Below are 23625 nucleotides of genomic sequence, written 5' to 3'. Positions count from 1 at the left end.
AGCAATTCCAGAAACAGAAAATTGATCACTTTCTGAAAGGTAGGACCAGCAAAGGGAATCCAAAGCAACGGGAAGATAGATCGTGGGGGGAGGGGCCGGCTTCTGGCAAATGGTGGAGCAATGGAGCACAAAATCAGGATTTTTAAAAGTCTGCTCCACTGAGGGACATTGCTCCAGAGGCTAAACTGGGGTGAAGCCCACATGGGGCCAGCGTGGCCCTAGGTGCCGCAGGGTTACAGAAGGATTGGGGGTATCTGAGTGTCGCAGAGCTCACAGGTATTAGACCAGGGAAGTTGGCTAGAGAGACAGAGGTGAGGAGTGCGCTCTCAGCTCAGGGATACCTTGAACCAGTCGCAGGCTGGGTGAGATCAGAGCGCAGCCAGAGGCCAGGGAGATGGGAGTGATTGGGTTCTTTTTTCTGAGGGCGTACTGAGGAGTGGGGCCCCGAGCTCTTGGCTCCTCTGGGCCAGAGACTGGGAGGCTTCCATTTTCATTCCCATCCTCTGGAACTCTACGGAAAGCGTTTAGGGGACAAAAGCTCCTGAAAGCGAACCCAAGCATATTACTTACCCTGGTTCCTAGTAAGGGCAGTGCAATTCCACCTTGGGCAAAGACACTTGAGAATCACTACAACAGGCCCTTCTGCCAGAAGATCAACAAGAAATCCAGCCAAGACAAAGTTCACCTACCAAGGAGAGCAGCAGAATTCCAGTGGAGGAGAAAGCAAAGCACGGAACTCATGGCTTTCTCCCCACGATTCTTTAGTCTTGCAGTTAATTTAAATTTTTTTTCTTCTGCTAAATTTTTTTAACTTTTGCCCTTTTAAAATGTTTTTTAACTAGTTTAACTAATATATATATATATGTATATTCTTTTTTATATTTTTTCTTTATTTGTTTTCTTTTTCTAATTTTTTTTTCTGAACATCTTTTTATCCCCTTTCTCCCTCCCACAATTTGGGGTCTCTTCTGACTTGGTTAAAGTGTATTTTCCTGGGGTCTTTGCCACCCTCCCTTTCAGTATTTTATTTGCTAATTCATATACTCTTATCTGGACAAAATGACAAGGCGGAAAAACTCACCACACACAAAAAAGAGCAAGAGGCAGTACCAAAGGCTAGGGACCTAATCAATACAGATATTGGTAATATGTCAGATCTAGAGTTCAGAATGACAATTCTCAAGGTTCTAGCCGGACTCGAAAAAAGCATGGAAGATATTAGAGAAAGCCTTTCAGGAGAGATAAAAGCCCTTTCTGGAGAAATAAAAGAACTAAAATATAACCAAGTTGAAATAAAAAAAACTATTAATGAGGTGCAATCAAAAAAGGAATCTCTTACTGCTAGGATAAATGAGGCAGAAGAAAGAATTAGTTATATACAAGAACAAATGATAGAGAATAAAGAAGCTGAGCAAAAGAGGGACAAACAGCTATTGGACCACTAGGGGAGAATTCGAGAGATAGTGACACCATAAGATGAAACAACATGAGAATAATTGGGATTCCAGAAGAAGAAAGAGAGGAGGAGCAGAAGGTATATTGGAGAGAAATATTGTAGAGAATTTCCCTAATATGGCAAAGGGAGCAAGCATCAAAATCCAGGAGGTGCAAAGAACCCCCCGCAAAATAAAAAAGAAGAGGTCCATACCCCATCATCTATTAGTAAAGTTTATAAGACTTAGCAACAAATAGAAAATCCTGAAAGCAGCCTGGGAAAAGAAATCTAACATACAATGGTAAAAATATTAGGTTGGTAGCAGATTTATCCACAGAGACCTGGCAGGCCAGAAAGAACTGGCATGATATATTCAGAGCACTAAACAAGAAAAACACACAGCCAAGAATACTATATCCAGCTAGGCTATCATTGAAAATAGAAGGAGAGATAAAAAGCTTCCAGGACAAACAAAAACTGAAAGAATTTACAAACACCAAACCAGCTCTACTGGAAATATCAAAAGGGGACCTCTAAGCAAAGAGAGAGCCTAAAAGTAGTAGATCAGAAAGGAGCAGAGACAATATACAGTAACAGTCACCTTACAGGCAATACAATGGCACTCAATTCATATCTCTCAATAATTACCCTAAATGTAAATGGGCTAAATGCCCAATCAAAAGACACAGGGTATCAGAATGGATTAAAAAAAACAAGACCCATCAATATGCTGTCTACAAGAAACTCATTTTAGACCCAAAGACATCTCCAGATTTAAAGTGAGGGGATGGAAAACCATTTACCATGCTAATGGACATCAGAAGAAAGCTGGGGTGGCAATCCTTAGATCAATTGGACTTTTTAAAAAAATTTTTTATTTTTTTAAACATATATTTTTATCCCCAGGGGTACAGGTCCGTGAATCGCCAGGTCCACACACCCCACAGAACTCACCAAAAGATCAATTAGATTTTAAGCCAAAGACTATAATAAGAGATGAGGAAGGATGCCACATCATACCCAAAGGGTCTGTCCAACAAGATCTAACAATTTTAAGTATCTATGCCCTTAACATGGGAGCAGCCAACTATATAAACCAATTAATAACAAAATCAAAGAAACACATCAACAATAGTACAATAATAGTAGGGGACTTTAACATTCCCCTCACTGAAATGGACAGATCATCCAAGCAAAAAATCAACAAGGAAATAAAGGCCTTAAATAACACACTGGACCAGGTGGACATCAAACATATATTCAGAACATTTCATCCCAAAGCAACAGAATACACATTCTTCTCTAGTGCACGTGGAACATTCTCCAGAATAGACCACATCCTGGGTCATAAATCAGGTCTCAACTGGTATCAAAAGATTGGGATCATTCCCTGCATATTTTCAGACCACAATGCTCTGAAGCTAGAGCTCAATCACAAGAGGAAATTTGGAAAGAACACAAATAGATGGAGACTAAGCAGCATCCTTCTAAAGAATGAATGGGTCAACCAGGAAATTAAAGAAGAATTGAAAAAATTCATGAAAACAAATGATAATGAAAACACAACAGTTCAAAATCTGTGTGACACAGCAAAGGCAGTCCTGAGAGGAAAATATATAGCGGTCCAAGCCTTTTTCAAGAAACAAGAAAGGTCTCAAATACACAACCTAACCCTACACTTAAAGGAGCTGGAGAAAGAACAAGAAAGAAAGCCTAAACCCAGCAGGAAAAGAGAAATCATAAAGATTAGAAGAGAAATCAATGAAATAGAAACAACAACAACAACAACAAAAACCCAATAGAACAAATCAAGGAAACTAGGAGCTGATTCTTTGAAAGAATTAATAAGATTGACAAGCCAGACTTATCAAAAAGAAAAGAGAAAGGACCCAAATAAATAAAATCATGAATGAAAGGGGAGAGATCACAACCAACACCAAAGAAATACAAACAATTATAAGAACATACTATGAGCAACTCTATGCCAACAAACTCGACAATCTGGAAGAAATGGATGCATTCCTAGGGACATATAAACTAATACAACTGAACCAGGAAGAAATAGAAAACCTGAACAGACCCATAACCAGTAAGGAGATTGAAACAGTCATCAAAAATCTCTAAACAAACAAAAGCCCAGGGCCAGATGGCTTCCCAGGGGAATTCTACCAAACATTTAAAGAATAACTAATTTCTATTCTTTTGAAACTGTTCCAAGAAATAGAAATGGAAGAAAAACTTACAAACTCATTTTGAGGCCAGCATCACTTTGATCCCAAAACCAGACAAGGATCCCATCAAAAAAGAGAATTACAGACCAATATCCTTGATGAACACAGATGCAAAAATTCTCACCAAAATACTAGCCAATAAGATTCAACAGTACATTAAAAGGATTATTCACCACAACCAAGTGGGATTTATTCCAGGGCTGCAAGGTTGGTTCAACATCAGCAAATCAATCAATGTGATACAACACATTAATAAAAGAAAGAACAAAAAACACAGAATACTCTTAATAGATGCTGAAACAGCATTTGACAAAGTACAGCATCCCTTCCTGATCAAAACTCTTCAAAGTGTAGGGATAGAGGGCACATACCTCAATATCATCAAAGCCATCTATGAAAAACCCACTGCAAATATCATTCTCAATGGAGAAAAACTGAAAGCTTTTCTGCTAAGGTCAGGAACACGGCAGGGATGTCCATGATCACCACTGCTATTCAACATAGTACTAGAAGTCCTAGCCTCAGCAATCAGAAAACAAAAAGAAATTAAAGGCATCCAAACCGGCAAATAAGAAGTCAAACTATCACTCTTTGCAGATGATATGATACTATATGTGGAAAACCCCAAAGACTCCACTCCAAAACTGCTAGAACTTGTACAGGAATTCAGTAAAGTGTCAGGATATAAAATCAATGCACAGAAATCAGTTGCATTTCTCTACACCAACAACAAGACAGAAGAAAGAGAAATTAAGGACTCAATCCGATTTACAATTGCACCCAAAACTATAAGATACCTAGGAATAAACCTAATCAAAGAGGCTAAGAATCTATACTCACAAAACTATAAAGTACTCATGAAAGAGATTGAGGACGACACAAAGAAATGGAAAAATGTTCCATTCTCCTGGATTGGAAGAACAAATATTGTGAAAATATCTGTTCTACCTAAAGCAATCTACACATTTAATGCAATCCCTATCAAAATCCCACCCATTTTTTTCAATGAAATGGAACAAATAATCATAAAATTTATATGGAACCAGAAAAGACCTCAAATAGCCAAAGGAATATTGAAAAAGAAAGCCAAAGTTGGTGGCATCATAATTCTGGACTTCAAGCTCTTTTACAAAGCTTTCATCATCAATACAGTATGGTACTGGCACCAAAATAGACACATAGATCAGTGGAACAGAATAGAGATCCCCTAAATAGACCCTCAACTCAATGGTCAACTAATCTTTGACAAAGCAGGAAACAGTGTCCAATGGAAAAAACACAGCCTTTTCAATAAATGGTGTTGGGAAAATTGGATGGCCACATGCAGAAAAGTGAAATTGGACCATTTCCTTACACCACACACGAAAAGAGACTCAAAATGGATGAAGGACCTCAATGTGGGAAAGGAATCCATCAAAATACTTGAGGAGAACACAAGCAGCAACTTCTTCAACCTTAGCCACAGCAACGTCTTCCTAGGAACACTGCCAAACGCAAGGGAAGCAAGGGCAAAAATGAACTATTGGGATTCCATCAAGATCAAAAGCTTTTGCACAGCAAAGAAAACAGTTAACAAAACCAAAAGACAACTGACAGAATGGGAGAAGATATTTGAAAACGACATATCAGATAAAGAGCTAGTGTCCAATAAAGAGCTTAGCAAACTCAACAGCCAAAGAGCAAATAATCCAATCAAGAAATGGGCAGAAAACATGAACAGACATTTCTGCAAAAAAGACATCCAGATGGCCAACAGACACATGAAAAAGTGCTTCACATCACTCAGCATCAGGGAAATACAAATCAAAACCACAATGAGATATCATCTCATACTAGTCAGAATGGCTAAAGTTAACAAGTCAGGAAATGACAGATGCTGGTGAGGATGCGGAGAAAGGGGAACCCTCCTACACTGTTGGTGGGAATGCAAGCTGGTACAACTACTTTGGAAAACAGCATGGAGGTTCCTCAAAAAGTTGAAAAGCGAGCTACCCTATGACCCAGCAATTGCACTACTGGTATTTACCCTAAAGATACAAATGTAGTGATCTAAAGGGGCATGTGTACCCAAATGTTTATAGCAGCAATGTCCACAATAGCCAAACTATGGAAAGAACCTAATGTCCATCAACAGATGAATGGATAAAGATGAAGTGGTATATATACACAATGGAATACTATGCAGCCATCAAAAGAAATGAAATCTTGCCATTTGCAATGATGTGGATGGAACTAGAGGGTATTATGCTTAGTGAAATAATTCAATCGGAGAAAGACAGCTATCATATGATCTCCCTGTTATGAGGAAGTGGAGATGCATCGTTGGGGGTTAGGGGGTTACGAGAAGAATATATGAAACAAGATGGGATGGGGAGGGAGAAAAACCATAAGTGACTCTTAATCTCACAAAACAAACTGAGGGTTGCTGGGTGGAGGGGGTTTGGGAGAGGGGGTGGGGTTATGGACATTGGGAAGGGTATGTGGTATGGTGAGTGCTGTGAAGTATATAAACCTGGCGATTCACAGACCTGTACCCCTGGGGATAAAAACACATTATATGTTTATAAAAAATAAAAAATAAAATTTAAAAAAAAGGTATTGTTTATGGATCATTTTTTTTTTTATGGTCTCTGGGGAGGAAAAAAAATTAGATTTCCTATATTTCCTGTAATAATTTTGGCTGTGAGATACTAATTATTATAGTTATAAATATGTATGATATTTCATACATACTTTCATACATACATTCAATAATTTTGGCTGTGAGATAAATAATTTATTATAGTTATAAATATGTATGATATTTCATTAACACATTTAACTTTATTAATGAAGATCGAGAATCAGACAGCATTTTTTTTTAATTTTTTATTTTTTATAAACATATATTTTTATCCCCAGGGGTACAGGTCTGTGAATCACCAGGTTTACACACTTCACAGCACTCACCCAAGCACATACCCTCCCCAATGTCCATAATCCCACCCCCTTCTCCCAAACCCCCTCCCCCCAGCAACCCTCAGTTTGTTTTGTGAGATTAAGAGTCACTTATGGTTTGTCACCCTCCCAAGACAGCATTTTTAAATTGTTGAAGAATACAGAAAGTTGAACAAGATTTGGTCTGTGTCTTATCAGTTATTCAAGGTAAGACAGGCTGTAAGGCCAGGAACATAGGTTCTTTTCACCTCTCAACCCTTGAGCAAGTTGCTAAATATCGCAATCTCTTTTCAGTCCTGCACTAGTAATTCAAGGGAGAAGAGTATCTTTTTACTCCAGATAAAATGGGACTATCGGGAGTGACCTTAAGTGAAAGACATCTATGGCCGGTTGTTTGGCTACCTCAGTGAAGTCCACTGGCAGCAAAGACAATACTCTGGCAGAAACAGACGATATTGTTCCAAATGAATTATCAATAAATTGATATTTGCTTGAAGATGACTCACTAAAGACCAGGAAGGAGAGAAACAGGACAAAACCAAAATAAAGTCTATTTGTATTTTATTTCCTTGAGTAAAGAATAGTTGACAGTAAATTATTCTGATAGAGCTTGAATCCTTCCAATGTTACATCAGGGTTTGATAACGTCAATCTGCAATCTTCCACATTTTCAACAGAGAAACTATATTGACATAATACTTGTAAGAAACAGAAGTTCTTGAATTTGTCTAAAAATAGCATATTGTGAATTAAAGAAATTTTTCAAGGCTAGCAGAATGTTTTTACTTTGTTTAGAAATCTGTGACTAGGTTACTTGGGTGACATCAGTGTTAAAATGAATGTCAAATAGTTAAAATGATAGGTCAAAAGGTTGGCTGTTTACTTGGGTATTAATGGAGTAAAGCCTTATAGTAGTGATGAGGGAACAGAAGGCTAGCTGAGGACAAAGGAGAAGCTGGCACCCTACATCACCCCCTCCAGCCTGCACTCCCTGACTTGTATGACATTCCTCAGGCACTCCTGGCTGCCCTCAAGAAAAAACAAATAGTTAACTTGTAGAGATCACAATCCTGCAAGGCCGGAGTCTCCCTCACATTACAAATGCCCTTGTGATTTACAAGGAAGAGGCTTTCTTACCAACAGCCTAACTTCCAAAGACTCATAACTCAGTTCCTAAAGCCCTAACACCATCTTCCCCTCCCTAAAATTGAGGGAGCCTGAGGCAGAGGGAAATGTAAGTAAAGTCAAATTTCTTCTAAACCTAAAGCTCATTGATAAGGACAGATGATAGCAGGAGTGTGACATTCCATTAGGAAGCTCTCAACTATCTTACCATTAATGCCTTACTAAAAGGAAAAACCACCTTAACTTGGCAAACAGCCAAGCCTCTGGTATCCTGTGTGTCTCCTTTAAAAACATGTAAGTTCTTTGAAACCCTCCCTTTTCTTCACCTCCCCTAATCCCATAGTCAATCATCACCACTCCTCACAACCTCGGGGCAGCAGCTCTTTCTGCCCATGGGTCCTGCCCTGTGCTGTAATAAACCATCATTTTGCACCAGAGATGTCTCAAGAATTCCTTCTTGGTCATCAGCTCCACCCCAATGAACCTCACCTGAATTCTAGAATTTCATCAGCTTGACAGGGATAGAGAAGACTGTGGTGGTCACTTGGATTAGTAGTACTCAAAACTTTTTAATTCAAATTGTAAAAAGTCCAAATATTTAAAAAAAAAAAAAAGCTAAAAGCAAATCTGCTCTATTAAGATAGAAGACCCACCGGCCCTTAAAGTTCCCCTTGTCCCTGTTAAAAGCACATCATTAGAGGCATTTCCAAGAAATCTCAAAGAATCCTTGCGGGTTTGAAAACCTGTGATTTGATACAAAGTTGTCTTTTAGACACGGGGACAAGTCCTCAGGCTGCTGAGAGGAAAGGCAGGCTGGAAAATCATTGAGTTCCTCTGGGCTCTGTTCCTCTGCTAGCCAGGGGACTCTACAGCTGCCCTAATCCCTGCTGCTCCCACAGCTTTTCCAAAGTCTTTCAGTTTAAGTGTCCTGGCTCTGCTGAGATAAGGGAACTCAGGCAAAAATCAAAGGAAAAGACTTTCCGTCTGAGCAGCTGAGAGTGAACAGGGAGGGAGAAATTGGAGCAGTTATTTCTCAGTACAGTCTAAGGCAGTCTGGTTCATCACAGGATGGCTATTCTGGTAAATTCAGCACCCTACTGACAGTGTTGTTGTCTTAAGTACCTGAATACATGAGACAGTTACTGGTAAAGCCCACACAGAATTTTTCTTTCTGTGAATCTGTTAGATTGGAAAAAGGACTTATGTCTTCAAACATGTATGCTCATCTGGGGGCGGGCGTGTTCTATGATAAAAACAGTATTTTCTCTGGAATAGTTTTTTTTTAAATATAATTTTATAATTTATAATTTTATAATTTATATATTTTTAATATTTTTAAAAATTTTGTTATTTAACACTGAAGCAAAGTTAAATTTTTTTGAATTTAAAGAACTCTGTATTAGGAGAGACTCTTAATGTCACAAAACAAACAGATGGCGGAGGGGGTAGGGGGGTAGGGAGAGGGTGGTGGGGTTATGGATATTGGGGATATGTGCTATGGTGAGTGCTGTGAAGTGTGTAAACCTGGTGATTCACAGTGTACCCCTGGGGATAATAATACATTATATGTTTATAAAAAAAAAATTTAAAAAAAGAAGAACTCTGTAATAGGAAAAGTAAGAATGCTTCCTCAAACTCTAGTGCCTATTTTGTGCAGGTAAAAGATGCAGAAGGTCTATTTTTCTATGAATGTATTAACATATGGAAGCATCCAAGAATACCCTTTCTGCACAGATATAGGCACATTCAGTCAAGATCCTTAGGCCCTGGAGAAATCAAGAAATTCTGAAGTATTTTTAAAGACTTCTATGGACAATGTAACTGGAAGAGTAAAGAAAGCAAATTGAAATAAATAAATAAATAAATAAATAGGAAATCATATTCATTAGAGGACTTTGGAGGTAATTTCTTTGACAGTTGATTAGCCTAACCTGCTTATCAGAATTCAGAGCAAAGAAGATTAATATATTTAATATACCCTAAAAGTTTCTCAAAATTTAGGAAGGGGTCATGAGCAGATCAATTGATCTATAATATACCACAAGTAGGCTATAATTTTTATGCTAAATTTAGGAGTACCTCTTATATAAAGATAATGCTAGCTTCATGGTCAGAGTTGAGAAAGCCAAAAAAAAGTTGGAAGAATGTGGGAAAATACCACCTTTGGGAAGGACAAATATCACCTAATAAAAAATGACCCATAACTGACAGATATTGGATATGAGGAAAGAGAACATTAAATTTAGTACATAAGCTCAAAGAAACACTTTGTGTCATGTTCTAGGAATCACCAAGTTTTCCAGTATCAGAGGGGAGCAGGCCCTATTTAGCTCTGTGTAAACATCAATCACTGTTCCTTCTAATTCTTCCAGGTGCTTTTTTCCTGGTCTTGATGAGTTTTCTCACATGCAAGCCTGGTAAGTACTCAGCTGAATATTCAAAGAAACCTTCTATTGATCTCTGAAATTTTCTCTCTGCAACTCTTTCCTCACAGGATTCCCTACCATGAACCCCTGCCACTTTGACCTAGATTCCCAGCTACTGCTAATGCAGAGACCTCTAGAACTAGACTTGGCTCTGTCCTCTGTAATGCCCCAGACTAAAAAGTCTTAATGCAGTAAGCATGGGTCTTTCTAGGGCTCATGTTCCTCCCCACCCCATTTCTAAGGGATCATTTTTCTTCATTTTGTGGTGCCCAGTATCTTGAAAACCACTTTTTCATAATCTCGTTCATTTTTTAAATAGTTTCACTTGGAAGCATAGATCTGGTTCCTGTTACTCCATCCTGGCCAGAAGCTGAATTTCTGTACTGACGTCTTGCTTCTTACTGATAACTCACTTCTTATTCAAGACATTTTAATTCTGTTAATGTCAGGTTATAACTAATATTATGCCTTATTCCTGAAGAATGATTTCACTTGGCTCTCATGTTTGACATTTTCCCTAAGTAAATATGGAAAATTACAGAAAATATCCTGTGTATTCTTCCATCTGGAAACTACCATTATAAATGTGCTAGAACCCTCTCTATTCTTCCCATTTCTCATGTTTACCTTTCTCTTCTTATATGTGTGTATTCCCATGTCTAACAGTTCTTTAATTTTCTTCATTTAACAATTTTTAGGCTATTTATTATATTAAAATACTCTGTATTTTCATTTCTAGATATTGATTTTGCTCTCTTATGTAATATTTTAAAGTTGTGTTGTCTTATGGAATTCTGATCTCTTCTCATGTGTGGTCCAGGACTAGGGATTCAAGTTTTCAAAGATCTTTTTATTTTTCCCATCCATAGCATAAAGGAAAGAATTCTGTTCTGAAGCTTGTCTTCTTCATTTTTAGAGATTGTCACTTCAAGTATCCTGGCCTTGTGAGTGGTCTTCTTTATAGCCAGCTTCAAGGTTCCTTCAAATAAGGCCACATCACTATTTACCACAGTCCACACAGAAACCCAGTCCTCAGGGCCATGCAAGGATCACCAGTGTCAACTTGATTTCTTTACTCTGAAATTCTTCTTCCTCTTTCTAATTTGAGACAGAGCTTCCTTTTTACCATTTTTTGAAAAAAATATTTGACATATAATGACATTTTGGTCATGACTTGGCAATAGTTTTCATGAAGTTTGCCTGTATAGTGATCCACACTAGATCAACTTGCTAAGATTGTGAGAAAACTTCATGTAACTTTCAATATACATTATTTAACTTATTCCTCATAATGGCCCAATGAATACAGGTGGATGGGGGGGGGGAGCTTAAGCATTTTAAAAGGTCTGACCAGAATTAAATGATTAGTAAACATTTTGACTATGATTCAAATCCAGGTCATGACATCTCAGGGTTATGCACTTAGCCATTCACCTCTATAACCTATCTTTAAAGACACAAGACATTTTTTACATCTTACAGATGTATTTTTCTAGCAGAAGAAAAGGACCTCAATTATTTGACCTGTGCTTGAGAGTTGAGTGTGAGTATAGCCTATGTTCTTTGCTATTTAAGTATCTTGTGAATCTTCACAATGACTGGAACTGGAGGAAAAATGCAAGAAAATAAGGAAAAATAACATTATAATAATAGACCCTGGCAAGTGGATCAAGCTTATGTCTCTTCCTTTGCTGTAAAGTTACACTATTTCAAATTCCACAGATGGCTACTGGATCCCTTCCTCTCATGAAAATTCTGAGTTTACTTTGTGATGTGCTAAAATCAGACTATTTGAAGTTACTCATGATCAGTCCTTAATATTGCTTGTGCTTTATCTCTTTATCTTGAATTAAAAAGCTTACTTAGTGATGTATTGTTCTGTATTCAGTTTGCTATGTCAGCACTACTGTCATTTGCATTTAAAAAGGTGAACATTTAAAGCTTTGATAAATTTCTCCTTTCAACAGCAAAAGCATCACTTACTCCATGGATGAGATTAAACAGATACATGTCCTTGATATATTATTATCATCATTGTCATCACATCCCTATACCAAAAAGCAAAGTTCAGATTATTTTCTCTAAATGTTGATATTGTCTCTATGATATTTTTCTTCAGCTCTGCAGAATTTTCCAAAGGGTTTCTCAAAATCACATAAATTTTAGCAACTCCCAGGGAATTTTACAGACATAAGCATTCATGTCTCTGGTATACACAGATTACTGCTCATCTTAAATTCTAAGTCAGACTGAATCTTACTAATCCAGTCCCAATTAATTTGAAAATAACACTATTTTGTAAGTACAATGTCCTAGTAAGATAGAAGTTTCTATCCTTAAATGTTTGTCCTACGTATTTTCCAATTCTTTTAAAATTGTGAGACTTGCACAGTGTACCGCCTGCATGATTATTAGCACAGATAATTGTATCAGTGATAGAAAAACACTGAAGGACACAGGACACAGTTTCAATGTGACAAAAGTTATGTAAGCTTATGGGGATGACTGAACAAAAGAGGAATTTGTCCAGGGGTCAATGTCTAAACCCCCAAAATAGCTCACTTCAGGTAAGTGAGGTGTAAGTGGTTTGTGAGATATAAGGGAATCATTCCACTTATACATGGTGAGAATGTGGATTTTTGAAGCTTGCCTTTCCTGTTTTGTACTCCTGTGTTCTGCTACCCATCCCCCAAAACCCCTGCCTGACTCTGTCTCAGCTGCTCTGGAGACTTGAATATCTTTCTGTCTATTGCACTAAGTTCTAAGCACAAACCAACTATTATGAACTCTCTTTGAGATTCAGTAAAGTTAAAGTTTGTCACCCCAAAACAAAGGTCAGTGGGTCCTAGATTTAGACCTCTGTGAGATCCATTCCTGTATGGTCATACGAGATTCCAAAACTTTAATTAATCGATTGTAGTGGCAAGCTTGACCACATGCTATTTACCAAGGTAAACTCAACAACTTTTTCAGAAATTACTCTCAATCTTGTTTAGTCTAATCAATTACTAATCATAGCATAATTCTTGCTAGTTTATTTGTAGACAGGTACCATAGGCCAATATGAGAAATAAAGCCCACTTCTTTAATGATATGTATAAGCCATTGAATTAACTGATGCTGAATCTACCCATTTTAATATATATTTAATTTGAAATAAGTCACTCTGTTAATTCAGTAACTTTTCCCTGGTTACCTGCACCTAAGTGTAACTTAACTGATATATTTTCTCAATCTTGGCCATGAGTTATCCCATTCTTGAATGTATTTTTATGGTATTCTTATATTTTTTTGGTTATACATTTTTAGAGGTAGACTTTGTACATATGAGCAGTTAGGTTGTAGTCATCCTGTTAAAGCATCAGTCTCTACTAAGCAAGCGCCCTCCAGGAAGGTTGTATTAATTTATGTCCCCAGCAGCACTACATCATTACCAATAGTGGAATGAGGAGAAGCAGGAGGAAGAGGAGGAGGTGGAGAGGAAGGGCAAAGACTACTACTACTACTTTTTAATTTTGGTCCTGGGTAAGGGTCTATGTCTCCTGGGGGGGGGGGGAGGTTTTGCCTCTAAAATTCAACAATTCAAAGACCTACTGAGATTTCTTTTCTTGAATGCACTAGATCATGTTTTCAAACATGACCGACAAAATTATTTAAAAAAAATTCAAATCAAATATAAGGTTGAAGAGTTAACTAAGCATTTCAGAATATAGATCTATAAGAGAGAGTGATAACAAAAAGAAAAAGGCTCAATGGAGAATCTAATACTTTCTAGACAGACTTGTATACAGACACATCATCATGAAATTTCAGGATTGAAACAAAACAAAGAGTGTAAAAGTGGAGATAATAAAAGACATTTTCAATATAATATAAATGATATTTAAAAAGTACTATCAATTACCTAGAAACCAATAAAAAAAAATTCAACATGTACTTTTATCAGCTACCAAAGTATTAACCATACAGGTATGGAATAAAAACATTTTCAAACAGGAAAACTCAGAAAATTTACCTCTTTTACACTCCATTCTTAGGGAGGTTGCTTCAAGTTGTGCTCTGGCAAATTAAAAAGCTAAGCCAAGAAGTAATAAGCAAACAGCAGATTCAACCTAAGAAATGAAAGAAAAGACATTCTAGTTGAAAGATAAAGAATTAGAAGTATAAATGTATTATTTTAGACATGATAATGACTCAAGAAAAAAATCAAAATATTCTAAGAGAGTTCCAAGTTGACTTTGTAGATAGTCTCTGTGTTCTCTGTAACAAAGTGAGTTTCTGCAGCTGCTTGGAAATATTACCTAATGTCTCTGTCCTGAGGGAGACTAACCCCAGTTGGCTTTAGTTACAGCCATCAACCTGGGAAATGAGTAAGGGAGAAGCCCCCACATCTGTTAGGAGGAACACAGAGAGAGGGAGAAAGTCAGAGTCCCCTTTGCTGGGGATGGCCTGTGTATCTGCCAGCAACCTGGGTTTACTAGGAGGCAGCTTAGTTACCTAATCATCATCCAATATGTCAGAAGGGGGTTACCAGCCAGATACATCCAGGTAAACACATTCTTCAAGAGGCCCTGGTGTAGAGCTGTGAAGGCCTAGGCATGAGCCACGAAGGTCCCCTAGGTCCATTCACCCTATTTGCTGTGAAGGAGACCTAACTGATAGATCCCACTGAGGCCATGCTGTGTTCCAGGAGCTCAGTCCTTTTCTAAGTTTGCAATGTAGTTTGCTTCCAATGGGTTAAAAGGCACCCTAAGGTAGAGTCCTTGGGAACTGAAGAAGCCTACTGAGGCCACACTCCAAGAAAAGTAAAGAAAGTCTATTGCCAAATCCCCCTGGACTCCTGGCTGGCATCCCATGTGGGATTCATCAGAGGTTCCCTGTGTCAAAGGTGAATGGAGGGATCCCTCAGTCAAGACATAGCTGTTGACCATGATCCTGCCTTCCCTGTGAAGGCATTCCTGCCATCAAAGGCCCTGGAGGGGTGGCGGCATCCCTTCCTTTCCCCATCAAGTCCTAGGCTACAGATGAGTGCCTGGTGAATGGACTGAAATGTCATGCCATGCCACGGCACCATCTGTCCTGAAGGCTGCGTACTGTCCTGTTATTTTAAACATGGAAAATACTAGAAAAGATTTACAAGAGGAAATTACCAAATTTTGTAGTTTTAAGTAGTTAGTAGAGGACACTGACAAGAAACAGTAAAGGCTGAAATCCATCATGGTCTAAGTGACATTCCCACACACATTATCCTGACAGCCAACTTCCCTAAGAAAGGGTTCCTGGTGGGTTTTAATTCAATCGGGTACTGGTTTCACCCAGCTCCCAGGGATGAGGGAAGAGAATGCTGGCTGAGGACAAAGCAAAAGGCTGACACCCTGCAATCTTCCCCCACCTCCACGCCTGGGTGGAACTGATTTGGGGGGAGGTAAGGGAAAGGGAGGTTTCTAAAGAACTTTCATATGCTAAACAGGACTACAAGGAACCAGACACCAGAGGCCTTGCCATTTTCAAGGTTTTTCCTCTAGCAAGGTATTAACATAAAGATAGTTGGGGGAGATTCCTGGAAGAGTATCCCCCATGTCCCACCCAGGAGTGGGGGGCTGGGGGGGAGGGTGCAGATGGTGGCCTGTGCTTGCACTCCGCTTGCCTTATGTTCCCTCAATAGTGGAATATGATTCCAAAGGGTCAGAAACAAGAAAGTTTTCATTTTGTTTTCCATAGAATTGTTCTCTCATTCTGCCTAATGAGAGAACTGCACATGTTTTCACAGGGCAAACCTCAAAGATACAGTTTGTGCTCCAAGCAATGTGATAAATTAAGTATCTTAGAGACTTTTTTTATAGAACAATGTAGCCACCCTTCCCCAGATGAGTACATGGTACCAATAAAATGTTCTTTTGACCTCCCTGAGTTTGGCAGTGCTACACACTCATACTTCCAGTGGGACAGTTCATCATCTGGAATGAATTAGTGTGATGGGTGATACAAAATTGGTGGGAGTAGAATAAGTAAAATAAGTCAATAAACACTATTAGAACCATGTTAAAAATATGATAGGAGCGATTCTGTCCCATAAGAGCCATAAAGGAGATGTCCATCATCCTGAGAGACCTCTGAAAAGTTGCTGTTATTTGTTTTTACATACTTTCCTATATACCAAGGGAAAATGGGAGTCGTACAAAATTTGTTGGAATTATTGGCAAACATATTCAGAGAAGGAGAATGTAATACTTCTTTATGCAGTTTGCAGTATGTGTTTGGGGATTTTCTAAAAATAGTTCATTTAAAAAATATTTAGATGGTGATCCATGGTTTTTTGACTAGTGTAAATGTTCTTAAAATCCCAAAGAATGAGATGAAATTGCTCTGTAAAATTTCCAAGAACCTAAGAAGTAGCGATCATCCTTATATACTACAGTCGTTGATAGAAAATCATATCATTGTATGTACAGAATGTCACCTGGAGACCATAAAATTCAGTTTTCTTCTGTTAGGTCCCCAATGTTGCGTCCCCCAATAATGGGTCTGTGATTAAAGGAGCGAGACTGATACAAAGTGAAGGTCAAGCAAAGCTTTATTTCACGCCAAGTATCAAGAATCAAACCAACCATCAAACAGACCAGTCGGCGCTGCCCCTTACAGAGAGGGTGACCTCTCTCTGTTACACAGACTAACTTTTATAAAGCAAAGGCCATGTGGTTGGGCCTGGCCATGCACAGGTGGCCAATGAAATTGTAACACACAGAGAAAGCTGCACAGTCATATTAGTTCACACATAAGTGACCAATTGAATTACAATTTACCCCTAGTAGACCAGCCTATCACCTTGGTCAGAATTGGTGCCCAAAATGTGCCCAAAGGGCAGGACCCATACTCCTTGGTAACTAGGGAAAGAGTATGTGCCCCCCCCCCATCGGATGTCTCCACCTGGCCTCACCCACCCTTGTATTTGGGCTTCGTTACCTGGGACTGGTTTCTGGGACTTGTTTTTAAGAAGTTCCCCTGGGGGGGTGGGCAGAGTCAATTTAAGTTTTACAACATAAACAACAAAATGGCAGTTCGACTGGAGTGGGGCCTCTCTGGCTAAATAGGCCCTTACACTACTCCTGTTAGCATGTTCCCTCTCTTACTCAGCAAGGGACAGGAGATAATCTACTCAGCATGAAACAACAGGGATGCATTTTTTTCCTTACCAATCTCTCTACTTCCATAGCATTAATGGCTATATGCTGACACAAAGCCCATTACTTGACATTTAACAAGTATTTGGACATTATAAAAGGAAATTAAGTATTCTATTAAATATGAACTTCATTGCTAAAAATAACATTTATTCATACAATTACATGCCAAGTACTTGAGTCTTTCAAAGTTTTTGTTTAAGCATTTTTTTTATTTAGTCTAAATGTACCTTCTAATCACTTTTGACTCTGGTAGTTTGTTATGGCATCACCATGACTGACTGATATTTATGGCCTGTATGAGTGATCAATAATAATTTGCTACCTTTTGGTTAAGAGTCAAATGTCGAGGCATATTGAAGGAAACCCCAATGTTCCATTTCGTTTCATTTTTTACTACATTTGCATTTTTTCCTCCATCTTGATCCCTTTTACCCTAAGTAGATTACATGTCATTTAACATCATGCCTTCAAAAAATTTCATTAAATTTAGCCAGAAGCAAATTTCAAGTTTATTAATTCTGAAAACAAAAATCCATTTAGGACCTACTATGTGTCAGGTACTTTTCTGGCTCTGGGGATTTGGTGGAGAACAAGACAGACTTCTCTTAGGACTTAAACATTCTTGCTCTTTGAGAGTGCCTATTTGTTTTTCTCTTGCGGTTAAGGAAATTGTTTTCTAGCTAACTCTGATAGCCTGCCGAATTCTTTTCTCTTCCTGAAAATCTGAATATCATCCTATTTGGTTTTCAGATATTTTTCTCCAAGTCTCATCTTTTCCCTCATGTATTTTATATCATTCTTGACACTTCAAAATACTGTTTCCACTTGATTTTATGAGACAAGAGGTTTTGCCCCACCATTTATGGACTTGAATTTGTTATTCTGGAAGACATTTTTCAGTTACATAATGTGCTTGGTGGGATGTGATGTGCTTTGTTTTCTACACAGAAGACAGAGACCTTTCTCCTGAGGCCTGGCTGGGCAGTGGGAGCATTGTGGGGAAGCTCAGAGCACTCCCAAATCCTAAAGTAGCCCCAGGACCTATCACAGGCAGCTGGTATTCCTTATCTCCCAAAGGGCCAGTTAAGCTTGTACACACAGTCTAGTCAGGCTCCCTTGAATAGCACTCTCCAGGCTCTGCTGGAGGGAAAGATCAGCACCAGCTTTTCCCTGGAACAGGCTCCAAGCTCCAAGCTCCCCGAAGTGGTTGGCTCAGGAGAAGTGACAGAGAAATGTGTGTATACCTGGGTAAGTATGTATTCAGTGCCATGTATTCCCAGAACTTCTGTGGGAGACACCAGAGTACTAATTTTTTTTTTTAAGAGAAATCTCGCCACACAACTTTCTCTTACAGAACATAGTAGTAGAATATCACTGCCATTCAAACTATTGAAAATGACCTTTGCATCTTGTGCCCTCAGAGTATGGATTATTTCTAAGCCTCTTCTGTCCTTTTCCTGTCAGCCAATCATACTGGACTGGACAGACTGCTTCCAGGTCTGCATGCCACATTCCTTCTCTCTTCAGAACCCACTATTCTGTTTTCCCCTCTGCCTATCAGTCTCCTCTCTCTTCCTTTCATTTGGCTCCTGATTACTCAACATTTCCTTTCTTCCCTCTTTCCTTCAGTGTGTGCTTACTGGGTACTATTATGTGCTAAGGGCTAGTGATACTCTGGGGATCAAGATTAATATGGTTTAGGTCTTTAAGGAGTTTTCAGTTAACTAGGGGGAGCAGACCAAAAAAAGTGCATATAAATATATAAACTTTATCATAAATTCAGTGAAAAAATGATACATTTGTCTATGGACACACAGTTAACTGAGTGAAGGGGTTGAGATAATGAACTCTTTTCAAGAACTTTTCACAACCACAACATTATTCCATATTTAATAATTAGATTTATATTAGTTTACTTCTCATACCTTCATTTTTCTTTTTAATAGTCACTACTTAGGATATATCCTGATCCAGTTAGAAAAACACAGCAAATTGCAACAGCACTAAAAAATGAATTGCATTATTTTTCACACCTTCTCACTTTTGTCTGCCAAGTGATCTGCAGTCCTGTCTACTAAGAGTCTACAGCATTCCTCCATTTCATGGATCCTGGGCACATAGGTTAGTAAGTGGTTTGTTATGTAGTGTTTGTGATGATAATTGACAAAAACTGTAGATACTGCCAAGTTTCTTCTGTAGTTTAGAAAACCTCTTGGTGCACTCTAATCTTCAGTGTAAGAAGGCATTACCTCACAAACATTTCTTTTGTGGCATAATACAAAGAGAATTACAAATTGCTTCTTTAAAATAATTATGGATGCATATTTTTACATAGGAACCTCAACTGCAACTCTCACACTATGTCCCCAAAAGTATGATTACTGGAAAAAAGGAAGCCAAACTACTGACTAAAACAGAGACATCCCTGTCTTGTACTCCCTGTAGTGTTTATTTTTTAAGATGTAGAAAAAGGGAGTTTAGATCTCTGCACTTCCTGTTCAGAAAGACATTTGTATAGGTGTTAAGATGCTCCCATACTACAATGAAACTGGAGTTTGCAACCCAAACCTTTAATGATGGCTTGGTGGTATGAGGAAAAAAATAACTCAGGAAGGTCACTAATTCAAGAAGATTTTAACAGAGATGGTGGTGAGAGATATTGGTGGATGATTAAAATAAAGTGTAAAAGTCAGACAGGTCAAAGATGGAATGAGTTGACTTTCATTTGGTACCATTCCCAGAGATTAAGAATAAAATCTGTTTGTGATGTGTGCTGTCTTGAAACACACACACACACACACAGAGGCCCCATTTCTCCCTAAGTATCACTCTCTGCTCTATTTGACAGTCTTCTCAAAGCAATTGGCTAAACTTATTCTCTGAAGCTTATTCTCCTCAAGAATATTCTAGTGAGACTTTGATGCCACAACTACTCTCAAAATCACCTAGAAACACATTGCTTAATGCAGGAGTCCTCAGCTTTTCCCGTCCTTTCCTTATCAGCAGAATTTTACATATTATTCACTCCCACTTTTCTTATTTGAGAGAATTGATTTGTAACATTATAGTAGTTTTAGGCATAGCCATTTTCTAAAAACCCTTCTTCAGTGGTGTTCTGGGGCCCTTCCTCCTCCCAGTGTGTTCCCTTCTGTATCAGTGGTCATTCCTTTTAGCTTCCCATTTTCCTAACATATAGAACCATTAAACAAAATATTTGGATATTTCTCCTTATTTAAATCTACTCCTTGATAATCATAGCTTTAAATATCTAAATATGAGTGAACTCTAAAAGTATTCTCCAGCCTGGATTTCTCCCTGAATTGCAGACCTGTGCAATATCACCTACTGTCTTTACCTAAGTAGTCAAAGACAACTTGAACTCAACATTTCCAAAGCAGACTTGTCCTATCTCCCAAAGCCTGCTTCCCCTGACATCTTCTCCATCTGGATTATAGCTACATTGTTTTTTAGCTGCCCAAGCTAAAAATCTTGGTGTCATCCTTAATTCTTCTTCTTTTATAGCCAGCATTCACTTCTTTGGCTGCCAATCCTATCAGCTCTACTTTCATAAATATGTTTAAAATTCTGTAGCTTACCACATTCACCACAGTGACACGATCCAAGCCATCCATGATTCTAGTCTAGAGAATTGTGAATTGTGATGGTCTCCTCATTTGTTCCCTGATTCTGATTTCAACCCAGTTATCTATTCTCCACACTGAAGCTGGGGGAAATTATCCATATCTATATTTATATTGACACCAATATATAAATATATAGACATTCGTCTTTTAGAATGTCAATATAGTGCCACTCAATCCTTCAAAACCTATCAATGACTTGCCCTATTAGTCAGAGAAAAAGCAAAAATCATTACAGTAGCCTACAATGTCTCAGGAGATCTACATATCATTTCCTCTAATCACATTACCTCTCTGACCACGTGTCCTGTTATTATCTCCCTTATTTCTTGTGTGTTAGCCACACAGGAGCTTTGCTCTTCAAAAACACCAGGCACTATACATCTAAGAGCTTTTATAGATGTAAGTGTTTGGGTTAGGGTTTTGGCTTCGTCTAGAAAGCTCTTCTGTGGATACTTCTTCAGTGAGGTGTTTCCTAATCATCTGATTTGAAATTGAGCCCCATCATTCCCTTTGGCAATTCTTTTCCCTATTTCATGTAGGTTCTTAATGATACCTGACATCATACCTTTTTGCTAATTATTTTTGGTTTTTGGTCTTTCTTTTCCTACTCAAATGTAAAATTCATGAGAGCTGGGATTTTTGCTATTTCTCAATTGTATCATCAGAGCCCAGTATGAAATGAATATTCAAAGAAAAATGGATAAATGAATGAATCTCATAAATCCTGTTTGGCTGAAATCATTGGTGAATATATTAGTTAATAATTAATAATAAATTGTATTTATTATTATTACATTATTAATAATTAATAATAAATTAGTGAATAAATGAGTTAAAACTGTCAGAGCAGATTCCAGCACCAAACAGAAGTATAGGTTTTCTGATCTTTAGATATCCCTTATACCTTAAAGTCTTAGGGTTCTCTGGAGACTGGGCACATATTGGATAAGAGAAAATTACATTAATACTTCCTTTTTCTTTCTCCTCCTCCAGATGGTGACAGCACAAGAAATATAGCTGATAATGCAGAACAACAGCTCTGCTTCAGCACAGCAGAGGACAATGGGCCATAGGAAATGGGACACATTAAGAGTTAAGTATGTCTTCCTAAATGCTGAGTGAGCACAATCCCATGTATTCCATGCTGTGTACGCCTATGTCTGCCTTTCAAAAGCCATAATAACCAACTGATAATCACCCTGATTAATTTCACATATTAAGTAGAAATTTGATGACAGGATGGTTTGGCCTTGCAGGTAGTACTTGTGAAGATAATCTTGTATCACTGAGTGGTGGTGTTGAATTTCTATTCCTGTCAAGACCCAAACCCACATACATTTCACTCAACACAGGGGATTTATAGTGTTAGCAGTGACAATGCAATTTTCATCTGCTGTGCATAGAGAAGGATTTGAAACAGCAAGAACATATCATCCATGGGCACTGAGGAACGAAAGCCATAAAGTGCGTGTGCACGCACATACACATATTAAGGGCAAGGGCACTAGAAAGGGAGAGTACAAAAATATACCTGGCTTCTTAATTATTTTCAATCAAAAAAGCATATGTAGAAGTTGATTTGACTGTCTGTCTAGAGAGTTTACATTTCCAGAGTCTCAAATTCCTTTAACTTCTTTTATTTTTTATTAAATTTATTTACTTTTTTAAAGAAACCTATAATGTATTTTTATCCCCAGGGGTACAGGTCTGTGAATCACCAGGTTTACACATTTCACAGCACTCATCATAGCACATACCCTCCCCAATGTCCATAACCCCACCACCCTCTCCCGTCCCCCCTCCCACCAGCAACCCACAGTCTGTTTTTTGAGATTGAATCTTTTATGGTTTGTCTCCCTCCCAATCCCACCTTCTTTCATTTTTTCTTTTCCTACCCTCTAACCCCCCCACATTACATCTCCACTTCTTCATATCAGGGAGATCATATGATAGTTGTCTTTCTCCAGTTGACTTATTTCGCTAAGCATAATACCCTCTAGTTCCATCCACGTTGTTGCAAATGGCAAGATTTCATTTCTTTTGATGGCTGCATAGTATTCCATTGTGTATATATACCACTTCATCTTTATCCATTCATCTGTTGATGGACATCTAGGTTCTTTCCATAGTTTGGCTATTGTGGACATTGCTGCTATAAACATTTGGATGCATGTGCCACTTCAGAGCACCATGTTTGTATCTTTAGGATATATACCCAGTAGTGCAATCACTGGGTTATAGGGTTGCTCTATTTTCAGTTTTTTGAGGAACCTCCACATGGCTTTCCAGAGTGGTTACACCAGCTTGCATTCCCACCAACAGTATAGGAGGGTTCCCCTCTTTCCACACCCTTGCCAGCATCTGTCATTTCTTAACTTGTTAATTTTAGCCATTCTGACTGGTGTGAGGTAGTATCTCATTGTGGTTTTTTGATTTATATTTCCCTGATACCCTGTGATGTGGAGCACTTTTTCATGTGTCTGTTGGCCATCTGGATGTGTTCTTTGCAGAAATGTCTGTTGATGTCCTCTGCCCATTTCTTGATTGGATTATTTGTTCTTTAGGTGCTGAGTTTGCTAAGCTTTTTATAGATATTGGACACTAGTCCTTTATCTGATATGTCGTTTGCAAATATCTTCTCCC

The 23625-nt window shown here is 38.2% G+C and overlaps 1 long non-coding RNA gene across 1 annotated transcript in view; it reads left to right on the top strand.

Annotated features, from left to right (window-relative positions):
* Positions 1 to 23625, top strand: part of LOC123387360 — an 84835-nt gene that overhangs the window by 25718 nt on the left and 35492 nt on the right. Inside the window, exons 2-3 of the long non-coding RNA XR_006601811.1 lie at positions 10101 to 10145; positions 21976 to 22074. This is a non-coding gene — a long non-coding RNA (uncharacterized LOC123387360). The remainder of the gene's footprint in view (positions 1 to 10100; positions 10146 to 21975; positions 22075 to 23625) is intronic.

Source organism: Mustela putorius, unplaced genomic scaffold (assembly GCF_011764305.1).
Source record: "Mustela putorius furo isolate JIRA1106 unplaced genomic scaffold, ASM1176430v1.1 tig00003853_pilon_pilon_pilon, whole genome shotgun sequence".
NCBI classification, from domain to species: Eukaryota; Metazoa; Chordata; class Mammalia; order Carnivora; family Mustelidae; genus Mustela; species Mustela putorius.
The sequence above is the reverse complement of the archived record's forward strand: the minus strand, read 5'-3'. Positions and strand labels throughout refer to the sequence as shown.